The following is a 12513-nucleotide window of genomic DNA, read 5'->3' on the forward strand; positions in this document are numbered from 1 at the left end:
TGAGCTTGTCTGACATGAGCCTGTTTTTTAAAAGAAGAAAAGTAGCTACTATTTCTTACAGGAAGATAAGCTTGTGGTTCAAATCAGTTTTACAGTGTTCTTCTGGAGAGCTGTGAATATGCTGTAATCTGGCTTACTAATGGCTGAGGCGAAGACAAGTCTGAGCATACATGGAGGATCTGTCAGAGCATAGTTATTGAAGCTTCTCTTTAAACCATTCTCACAGTAACATCTTTCCAATGCATATAAAATGAGTAGTGACCAGTACACGGAGAGATGCCTGAGATCACGTAATGGCTCAATTTTCAACATCCCACCATACAAGGAACACATTTGAGTTACTTTTAGGGCAGTTAGCAACACTCGTTTCAGCCTTTAATTTTGAAAGATAGAGCATAATGTTCATTTTCTTTATCTAGAGGTAGGAGCTGAGCTGGTCTTATTTATACAGAAATAACTTGAAAATAATTTCTTATTTTAATTCAGGAATGAATGCTCCTTCTGGCTTTATTAGCACGTGTTCTATTCATCGAGTGCTTCATGTGTGTTTTGTTTTTTTTTTTTTTTTTAATCTCAAACTACTAGAGTGTCTGCACTTATGCATTCTAGATCCTTCTCTTTACAGGAGATTCTGCGTGGTGGGTTGTTAGAGGCTGAAATCCAATGTGCACTTTTGTGTGACACGGAACCTGGCTGGCAGTCAGCAAAACCGTGTGTGTTCAATGACATGTTTTCAATGATAGGTTGCTTTCTCATTGCAGCGGAAGAGGGAAAAGAAGTTCTGTATTGTGCATGTCTGGACTCGTGACCTCTGCAGGAGGTGAGGAGCAGACCACTGCTTAAACAGCATCTGTCATTTCAGCTAATCTTCAGACTGCCAAATCAGAAGTTGTGAAGAAAGACATTTTCTCTTTATCTGGATACCTGTTTATCTCTAGTGTAACATCCTGAAAATATTGGTCATTTGTGGGTTAGTTACTGGAGACATATGTACCATGTGTGTATGAAGCTCTTAGTTAAAGAGATCTGAGACAAAAACTGCATCAGCCAAGGAGGCCGGCAATGGAGCAGTGGAAATACTTCTTGTCCCTTGTCACACTGATAAAGAAGAGAGTTCCCTTCTTGCTGCTTCTAAATATTTAAACTCTGGTTATATTCTGTCCTAGTTTTCCTTGTCCATGTGAACTAAACTAAGAGTGAGTCACTAGTTCTTAAAGTGTGCGCTGACTTTTGCATATAAGGGACTGAATATTTTCTACGTGAACTTTCTGTAAAGAAGCCTAACCTTTATAGTAACAGTGCATGGCTGCTACTAAACTAGAGCAGAACTGTGCTAATGAGGTCGTTTGCCAAATAATGAGAAGTGTATCTTTTTAATGCTTGAAATGGTGGTAGGACTCAAACAGCAGAGTTAGGTAGGAGTGGATGTATTGTTTATGTATATTATGAGGAAAATATTTCAATTTATACTAATCATTTTCCTTGAACTGTTCAGAACAATTTCCTTGTATTTGGGAAGGCAACTAACATACACATATTTGTGTGACAGTTTGCTGCGATGCAAACTTCCAGCACTCTGGACTGTTTCCAAAAGCATTTTGGAAGCAGGAAACTGTACTTTTAGGATGTGGCTAAGACCTCCTTCATTAGTCTTGGTTTTTGCATACAGGGCATTATATCATTTTCAAAAAGTTGCACTTTTAATCTGTTTGTCCAAATAAAATGTTTGTACGTGCACATGTAGCCCTAGCTAGCAAAATATGTTGTTTATGGAGACAAAACCTTCAGATTTTGATTGGCTGCTGTATCAGTAGACTGGAATACTTACTTACAGCTGTCCTCAGAGGCCTTCTATAAAACTGCAGGTGTTCAGCTTTAGCAAATAGTTCTTATTATATGGATAGACTTTTGGCAGCTAGTAATGATATTTCCTGAAATTGAAAAATGATTTTCTACCTTATACACTGGTTTTACATTACTGGAATGTTGGAGGGGAAAACAAATCAAGTAGTACTGAGTCTGTACTTGTTGGTTCTATATATTTTCCGATTTGTATATTTTATATTAGAATGCAAGTTTTTTTCCTTAACTGTTGTGGTCAGATTTGAACTCTCTTCCAGCAGAACTCAAATTATGACGAATTAAGGAAGTGTCTGGCAACAGAGGTCGTATCTTCTGTTTTGCAGAACTAGCAACGGGCTTGTAGTCAGTGTACCACCAAACCTGGAGCTCAGGGGGCGTTGTAAAGCTTTTATAAATATCAGACAGTATTGTAGAATACTGCTAAGATTTTTTTTTTGTTTTCATGTTACTGAGTAATAGTGAGGAATATATACCGAGTTTATGAGTATGCATTTAACTCATTACATACCACTTGTATAGAGCTAGAGGAAAATGGTGGATCACTTTGTTAGTCACTCTCATTCTTTTAGACAATGAGATTCGTGGGATAATGTGTCACATTTGGGAGCTGTGTTTACTGCACCAAGTTAAATTTGGATTGTATTTCATTATTCAGGTGTTTCACTGAATAATTTAGTATTCAGGCTTTCTTTGTATATGCTTGTTTAAGCTTTATAGTGCTAGTGCTTCAGTACCCAAAAACTGATGGCTCAAGAGTCTCTTCTCATCATTTCTATCTATTTACAAAATACTGAGTATTCTAAGTGTGCTGTGACGTATGACATATGACATGACTGTATGTCACTTGAATCAGACTAGTTCATCAAGGGAAGCACTGATCCCTAAAAAAATAGTTCTGGGATGTTATCAGAGACCTTTCAAGAGTGTAGGTCTCATCACCAGTTTCATTTGGAGGTCTTTGAATGTAGTGTGAATTATTTATAATATATTCATCAAGTTATAGTATAGTTGGACAGCAGTTGCTACATTTTTTGTGATGACCCAAAATATCAAGTTAGAAGTAAATAGAAATTTCTAGCTATGGTAAACAGGGGCTATTCAAACCAGTTCAGCGTGCCCAGGAGACCATCTGAATACTGAAAGGGAATATCAAGACTGAAGTTGTTTTAAATGTTTTGTTTGTTTGTTTGCTAAATCTTTGAATTTATGTTATTGTGTTTTTCAAATACAGTCCAGGAAAGTAACTTTATGCCTTGCCTGCTGGGAAAAGCAGACTGCATATTTAAAACATTTACAGAAACAAGGAGACAACAAATATGGGTATTAAGCTTAAACCTTAAATGCTAATGTCATTTTATCTCAGGCTAATCCGTAAAGCTACAGACGTGAGTTATTGCTGATGGCATAAGTTTGTGGCCACGTTCACTGTAAAGGTTCCTCTTTATCTCCTTATCTGTATTCTCCCTCACGTTTCTCATAGCTCTCCAGGTTTTTTTCATCATTCGTAGGTATCATTTTCAAAGGCTTTTGCTTTTCACGTCTGTGTCAGTATTGCAGATTAGAATGTGACAGGGAATACCTGGTTGCATACTTCCTTTAAACCTGAGCCAGTAGCACTGTGAAATGTTAGGGAGAGCACTCTTTCATCTCACACCATCCACCACTTTAAAGTGAAAGGTTTGTTGATGTAATCCTATTTCCAATCTGTAGAGGTCACCTGTAATGTACTGCTCTGAAGATAAATGCCTAGTACTGTTTCATGTTAAAGGCTTTTTTTAAGGCAAATTTAATGATATTTTGTTTTGCTACGATGCTGTTTTGAAAAATTGGAAGACTTCAGCTGATTTTAAACCACTGTTAACCTTTTATTTGATTGTTAATAATCCAAACTGATATTTTTATTATTTCAATGTGTTTTAGAACTTTTTGTTTGTTTGTTTGTTTTTGTGAGTGAGTTTGAGGTAATCTGTGATGTGAGATGGAGACACCATCTTTTAGATGATGGTACACAAGCCCAAGAATATAGCCCTTTGGCAATCTGTGACAAAGATGATACTGATTTCACTGTGAGAATGACTATATTCTGCCAGTATATCACAGAGGAATGAAACAGAAACCAGAGATCATAACATAGCTCTTGCTCAGTCATGAAACTCACATCCAGGATTTTTTTTTTTTTTTATCTCTTATATACAACATAATACAGCATTATTTTTATGACTAAAAATAAAAATCTGTGGAAGTCCTTATGAAACAAATCACCACAGCATGAAAATAAATAGCCTGCATTGCATGCCAAGAATTTTACATACAGTAGGTCTATGTATGAGTAGAATGGAGACTACAATTTTGTTCTATCTTTTCATGTGAAATTGTGTGTGGTTAGTTCTGGATATCTGAATTTAACTACGGAGATCATAAAATTTATTGTATTGATTGTGGACTTGTGAGTGAAAACCTGTCCCGACTGAAGTAAGTGACAGAAGTCCAGCCAATGAGTAGGATTCAACTCCTTGTTTTCCAATTTCTGTTAACATTGTTGGTGCAATATCTTAGGATGATTCCCAAGTTTATAAACACTAAAAGGTATTTTCTGGCTAAACTGTAATGACGAAGCCTCCTAGAGAAACATGGTTTGCAGGTTTTGTTGCTATAGGTCATACTCTTTCCCCCGCCCCCCCAAAAAGGTAGAATTTTATTTCATAGCTTTTGCTAGCAAGGCTAAGTTGACACGGGCTTTTTGTTCCCCGTAATCCTCACTGTTATCGGATACATAGAGTTTGGCAAAGACTTTCTGTAGATTCAGTGGGAGAATCTTTTGGTTACATCTGAGGTTATGGCATATTTTAACAGCATTGTCCCTGTCTGGGCATCAAAGTAAACTATTTGCCTGAAAGCAGGCAACTTTCACACTGGTAGATCTACACTTAATGTGAAACACTTAGGGGTATTTTCAAAACCAGGCTCTCATTGCCATGAAGCATTGCTGCGAGAGGTACTGCTTACCTTATGTGGGCAAAGAGCAGTAGCTCTTCGCTTGTAATTGCTCAGTTTCCTGACCCACAGTAGTCACGTGGGGAGTTCAAGTTAGGTTAACAAGAACAGGCTGACGTACAGAAGACTTCATTTCACCGGATTTTATGCTGACTTCTGTCCTTTTGTTGTCAATGCCCTTTTGTTCATTTTTCTTTCTTTGTTTAATCTGCCTGAGAGCTCACCTGGCAGCAGGAAAAGTTCTTTGGGCTGACTTGGCATGGCATGTGGTTTTTAAACCCTTTGCTACTTCAGGAGGAACACATTTGCCAGGGCTCGGTCACTTTCCCTTTTTGCTCTTTGTAATCAGACCTTTCCTTACCACTCCCCACATATGGTACACACAGTTGCAATGACTTGCATCTGTAGAGAAGTGTGACTTTCTTAGAGCTGATTCTCCTGTTCCTTTGTGCATGAGCCAAAAAAAGGTCTGTGTGTTACACAAGGCTGCCAGCACCCTTCTCCCGGGAGAATATGTGTGGTCCTTCCACATTCATCTGATTTCCCACTAACCCTAAAGATCAAGAATGTTTAGACTTCTTCCTGTCTCTTGTGACCACCACTATCAAGAAGACTTTGTCTGCCCAGAAAGTTAAAAAACATTGCAGTTACATTTCCAGTTCTATCAGTGATAAACTATGGAAAACATCAGTGTCATATATTGTATTTAACTTAAGGAGCTGTTTGACACAGTGTATCCTTGAAATGTTTATAACGAATAAGCAAAACTTCAAATTCACTTTAATAAAATCTCCATTTAACCTCAGAAATGGAGACCATACAGTAAAGTTTTATCTCTGTCAATTTTGTTCACTCTTCTCAAGCTATGGACCAAACACTACATAATAAATAGCAAGGAGCCTCTCTCATTTTTGTGACTTCCTTGTGCTGTGTGTGTTCCCATCTAATGAAGAAATTAAAGATTGTTCCTTAAATTCCCATAACATGGGGGCCAGTTGGCAGTGCTGACCTCTTTGTTTCACTCCCTGTGGTTTGTCTCAAGGAGTGTATTGGTGACAGTAGGAAGAAAGAGAAACTGGAGCGTGCTGCAAACTGATTATCCCTGGAAGGTAGTTTACTCCTTCCTTAATCTCCTGTACCACTCTCTTTTTACTGGTTATCCAAGCTGCCTCTTTGAGGAAGAGAAAATATTCTTTGATAGGTATTGCCAGTTTTCTTATCCATGAGCATTTTGAAACTTCTTGGATACACACATCTGCCTTCTCAATGACTCAGGGACTGTAAGACAGGAGCTGCTTAGCAGCTCTAGAGGAAAGGCACTGGTTTTTGCTACGAGCCAAAATGGTTTAGAGGAAACATGTCCAAGTATGTTAGTCCTAATTTCACCTTAGTGATTTAAATCATTATCTCACCTTGACCTTTTGCTGAATAGGTAGGCTGACCAAAATCACTATGACAAACATCCGTAGCTAAAAGTGAGGTGATAGGCACAGTAGCCATCTGGGTGCTCCTTCTGGCTTCCACTTTGCCCTCTTCGACTCAGCCATAGTACTAATAGCTTTGACTTAAATCCTGCTCAGACACTCATCATTTTGATGTTTAGCAGTTTCTTACAACAATAATTGATGACTAATAGTGTGCACTAAAGAACATGAGAGACTGATGTACCTTTCTCTCACACTTTGTTCCAAGTCCGCAGGAGAATCAGACATTTGCAGAAAGACTCTAATGTGCTCTCATATAGAGGTGTTATGTGAAGTAGGATTGATTGTCTCATGCTCAATAACATCCATATGGAAGTCTCTGCCTGAAAATTACCGTGAGAGTGTGCTGGAAAAGTATCTCCACTTATTTGTCACCTCTAAAGTCATATTCTACCACTGGTCACTGAACTGCCTGGACTTCTGATCTGATTTGGTCCAGCCATTCCTATTTCTTAAATGTGCAATTAGAAAATGGGGGAGTGAATAAAAGCCACAGACTTGTGTTAGGTGACAATTAGCTCTTCAGTTAAAAGAAGGTAAAATTCTTTATAGTTTGTTGTTGCTTCCTTACTTCTTTGTGTTAACTAGAAGAAGACCACTTAAAAATATCCTACGTGTTTTGTATGATTTCATTTGCTCCTTACAGGCTTCATCTCAGGCTGTAATTCTTTATTTCTCCTAATTAGTTGCTGTGGAAATGATTATGTCATAAACACAAACAAAGGGAATGTAAGAAGCAGATGAATTCTTAAGAAGTAAAGATTTGCTTTCCTATATATGGCCAAAAACCCAAAGGAGAGGTATTCTAATACTTTCTGCATTGTCTTTTATCGCAGGATTTTACAGTTCTTCTCAAGTATTGATACATGAAAGTTTTTTGAAAAGCTGCTGCAGAAAAGGTGTTGAAACTTTTCATGTTACTTGTCTTCAGTAACTCACAATCAAGTAATTGCTGCTTGCAAAAAAAAGTAATCTTTTCTTTGCAAAGTGAGCCATTGGTCTGAAAGCTGAATGAACTCATCATCATGGGCTATAAAGACTCTGCTGACCAAGTTATTTACACCTGTGCAGTCCAATTTGCTTCAAGGCTTATATTGTCGCTCTGCCTTCAGATTCTTTCCCTTGGAGACTTGTGGTGCAATTCCATCATTTTTGATAGTGTTGCTTCACTATTTCTGCTCTATGTGAAAGAACAGTAAATGATTGTATTGAAGGGGAATGGGATAGAATGGAATCTGCAGCTGCGTCAATCTCAGCTATGTTCTGCATGACCATCAAGAGTAAAATCAATAAAAATATATTTTTTAGCCACTGAAGTCAGCATATGTGGCTGAGTGTCCTCTGGAGAGTGAAATCCATCACTCTACACAAGCCCACTGTATAGCAATGTTCTCCTTAAGTGCTCAAAATGGGGCTTGTGTAGCGTATGAGCAATGTGAATTCATATGTGGATTTCACCAAGGGAGAGGCTCTTTGAGTCAGAAGATGCCTTTTTGCATAGTCATTTTTCAGAGTTGTACTATATTTTGGCATTCACAACACTTCTTTCAGAGAGCTGAATATTTATAACTGCTGATTTTTACAGATGGGAAAACCAAGGCACAGAGAGATTAGATGAACTTGTCTAAAAGAACATAGTCAGTTAATGGCAGAGTGAGCGCAGAGCTCAAGATTTCTGATTGTCTCCTAGCCCCTACAGGACATTTCTAGAGCAATACAGAAATGATGTAATATGCAAGCAGAATTGTTTCCAAACAAAAATATCTGTCAGATTATGTATAATGTCAGCAACAGCTCTTTAAATGTGTGAGAATGGACTGATTTTAAGTGAGTGTGGTCTTTTCTGTAGTGATTAGAAGGAAGGGATGCATGAGTATTAAAATATTTTCTTCTCCAACTGATACAAAAGTTATAGAAGTGATCCTGCACATTGCTGTGGAATAGAAATCTATGTAGCTCTTGGGCTTCAGGCTAAAAAGTTTTTGAAACTGAAGCTGTGAGTGTAAATTAGAAAACAGGATCTTCTTGTCAGCTTATTGGAATTATACACAAGCATGTTTCCAGAGTCATGTTGCAATATGCCCATGACAGCTATAGAAAACTAAAATGTATACTAGAAAGATACACTAAGAAGGGCAAAATGCATTTGCATAGTTTTTATATTATTCACACGGATGGAATGTTTACAGCATAGCAGAGTGTAACAAGAGCAAATGCTGAACCACATCAAGCAGTTCCCTTGTTGTGCATGTCATTTAAGTATCAAATCTATAAGGGCGTTTGCTATGTTCTTCACACTCACAAAGACCACAACTAAGTGACTTAAAAGTATCCCATGAGTTTTTAAAAATGCGGACAAACAACTCTCTTCTTTTGATAATTCCAATTACATTGCCCCATTCCATTGGTTCTGCAACATCTGGTGTTTTATAAAGCATTTTTAAATGTCATCTCCCTTCCTCATTTGCCCACACCCTTCCCACTGCACCTTAACCCCAGCATAGCAAGAAACTTTAATTTCTAGAGAAATGTGTGGAAAATCTTACAAAACAGAGTCAATGAGCTGTGTCTGTGTAGGCTTGAGCTATTTCTTAGATTAACAAGAAAGTTAAGTCAGTGGCATGGAGCAATACTAATGTATAGGGCAGTTTTCACGAGGATGATGAACGAGATCCTGGGCTGATTCAGTCAAAAGGTGTTATTAAATGATTCTTGCAGAAGAGATTACATAGAACTTGGTGTTAATATAACAATCTTGGCATTACATTTTGCTAAAAAGGTCACAAAGCTGTTTGTCAGGAATGAAGGACTGCAACCCCCCTCGTAAGTCCTGGTTTGTGTCCAAATTCTGAATTGTAAAACAAATGTAATTCCTTCACGGTTAACAAGTTATCAAGCCTTCTGCCTGAGGATAAGCATGCAAGAACCAAGACAGGCAAAGGGCAAGGTTATTCCTCTGTATCACTGATCCCTAACTGGGCCATTTTAACATTATACATTGAAGTTCTTATCTGCTTGTTGCAGTGTACTGTTAATAGGATGCTATAATCTGAGATGGTGAGTAACGTTGCAAATCTAAAAATAGCTGGAGGAGATTGACAGAAAAATCCCAAAGCAGTGAGGTCTTTTTGAATACCTGGAGGTGGCAGGACTGTGATCATCTTGCCTAATTTTAGCTATCTATTCAGTTGTGCTTATGGTCTAAGCAGGTTGTACATTCTGATTTCAGTGAAGAGAAACAGAGCACAGGCACCTCTAGATGGTGGTTCATCCCACCTGTGTACATGGGATGAGGCACTCACTTTTCATCTGATTGGGCTTAGTGGGAATGAATTTCACCTGTAATAGTCAGTTGGCCCAGGGGAAGATGCTCCATAATCTAATGAACAGGAAGTAAAACACGCATCCGGAGACGCTTGAAATCAGTAAGGTAGAAGGTTCTTCTCATCTATGTAAGAAGGAACTGAAGAGAAGTACCAGATACAGTTATTCAGTGAAATTGTCTGTTTTGTCAATGCACTGTAAATATACAGCCAATCCTAAGATAAACCTTATCTAGCTACAGATACAAAATTCTGCTGAAGGATTTGTGTTATCTTCTTATTACATAACTGATGAAAATAGGAAAATTTTTATTCATAATGAAAATTGTCATGTTAATAGGAGACAAATGCATGATATAGAAGTGATTTCTGGTCACGGACTGATTAGGCTATTAATTAATCTATTTCGAGTTCTTGTTCTTGCAGTGACACTGGCTTACCACTTCTCTATGGGCTACTGTACACTAACTTAAATTACCGAATGTCATTAGCAGCCTATTTGAAATCCTTATGCAACTTCTTACAGATCTCATTCTAATTTCTATGTTATCACAGCAAAAATAATACTAATACTAGTAGAAGGAGATACACTGTAAGCATGTACTCTTAGCCTTTCTCATTATCTGATTTGCCAGAGCTGTGTGAACATCAGATGAGTAGGGATAGCATTGCTTGCTTTATTGTTGCTTAAGCAAGTGCCAAGAGAACAAAGAACAGTAGCACTCTCTTCAGCGTGGGTTAGAAACCTGACCACCTGCCTTAGCTTGTGCACAGCTTGTACCTATGTGCTGTCATCTGCTTTTCTTTCTGTTGTAGCTAACTCATTAAGAATTTCCAGTTTGTGATGCAGTCTTACATTCTCCTAGCTAGATATACTGTTTATAAAGAGCATGTCTTGTTTAAATTCCCAAAGCAGAAGTTACAGTGATTATTTTTGCTCCCTGTAAATAAAGGGGCATGTTTCAGAGTGTAAGATGCACTTTTACAAGTAAAGACATAGAAAAACTGTTCACAAACAGGCTTAGTCTAACAATTAGAATAAGGTAGAACATTCCCATAGGGATAGTGAAAGCAAACATTCAAGTTGTCATTGAGTTTAATAGGTTTAATAATGGGTTTATGTAGGAGCTTACAGTCTTGAAGTACAAAGACTGGAACTGGACACCTAAGGTGGAAGCACAGTGTTAGCTTCTTCCGAAAAGTCTCAGTATTCCAAATTCTTGGGTTGGATTCATGCCTTTTTGGTAGTTTGTGGCATATTGCTTTATTAAATAGAAGGAACAAAGATGTAAACTTTGCCAGCTGCAAACTTTAAGTATCTGTCAATTTCTATGCCTGAACCCTTATCCCAGTCTCTGATGCCCCTTGCTTCACTTCAGTGATTCACTGTGATGACTGTGATTCCACCCAGCATCCCTCAGTACCACAAACTCAAATCCCATTACTGTGCAGACACTGTTCTTGTAACCCTGAAGTTTAAGAAACAAAGGGAAATGGTGATTCCCTTTGGACCATTATCTGTGTGATCTTTTGTTCTCTCATGGTTTAGTCTCTTTTGTACATGACTGCCACTTGGGACTTCTTTGGCTTTTGTCCATTTTCTTCCAGTTAGAGTTTAGTTCACACATCGTTATGAGAAGCACTGGTTACAAAGATACGCAGCTCTTGTCATAACAGAAGTATTTCATATGCACCTGCAGTTTGACGTTTGTGTTGGGGGAATATTGCAGAGTGAATGAAAAGCCTGAAATCATTTGCTTTTTTTCTGACTCCACCTGCTATGGAGATATTTTGTTGTATTTTTGGAGGAAGGGAGTTGAGAGGCTTTTTTTTTTTTCTTCTTTGTTTTTTAAAGAGCAATCTGAAGGTGTGTTTGTAGCTATAGGGAGAAGGTACATTGTGGATTACAGTGCTGTAAGCAGAGAAAAAAGGAAACTCTCTAAGACAGATGGCTATTAGCATGGTGTAAATACCCTATTTTCAGATGTAAGGGGAAAAACGGGTCCCATATATAGTCCTCAGGCTGGAAGCTTCATGCCTGTAGTAGTGCCATGGCGATGTGCGAGGATTAATTGTCTTGTGTGCACTGTTTGTAACAGCAACATCAACAAGAAGTCTTCTCCTGGAGCTTTCTTTTCCTATTCTGTTTGATCTCCTTTCCACCTCATCAGATACACTGACTTCATACAGACCACCTTTGCTGTGTGCAGATGAAAGCCCTGGAACATGCTCCTACCTAACCAGGGAAGATCAGGTGCATAAAGCCCTTTTCATTGCACCCAGTTGTCCCAGTGCACCTCCACTGCATCCTGGAGACAAGAAGAGGAGGTGTCAGGGCACACTGCAGCTGTGCTCTGCGAAGTCTCAGCCAGGTGCTCACCAAATTAGGGAGCTATAAATGGCCTCCTGATGGTATTCCCTAGCATGCCTTCTCCACATAAAACTGAACAGGAGAGTGTCTGGCCTGGTAGCATTCACAAAAGTAAGAGATTTGGCCCTGAAACATTTCTTGCTGCTCAATGCATGAACTTGAACGACTCAGAATGAGAATGATCTAATATACTTCAGCAACTGCACTGAAATTAAGAGTTGGGTCTCATGTATCCCCGTTTAGTGGAAAGACAAACAATTTGGGTTATGTTAACAATGCCCCTGTAATGGAAAATGTTGATACTTAGGCTGATGGGAATTTTCTCTGATTGATCTTCTGTATTCAAGAAACTGTTATTGGAAACTGATATTTCACACCTTTATACCATGGTGATTGTTACTTATTAAGTGCTTTTATTTCATAATATCTGGGAGTAAAGAGTCCCCAAATACAAGTTAATGTTAATCCATCTTGTCAA

General features: G+C 38.3%; 1 protein-coding gene across 13 annotated transcripts in view; it reads left to right on the plus strand.

Annotated features, from left to right (window-relative positions):
- Positions 1–12513, plus strand: part of SUGCT (succinyl-CoA:glutarate-CoA transferase) — a 429352-nt gene that overhangs the window by 207334 nt on the left and 209505 nt on the right. The gene's annotated exons all lie outside the window — the stretch shown is intronic.

This window comes from Gallus gallus, chromosome 2 (assembly GCF_016699485.2).
Source record: "Gallus gallus isolate bGalGal1 chromosome 2, bGalGal1.mat.broiler.GRCg7b, whole genome shotgun sequence".
In the NCBI taxonomy this organism is placed as follows: Eukaryota; Metazoa; Chordata; class Aves; order Galliformes; family Phasianidae; genus Gallus; species Gallus gallus.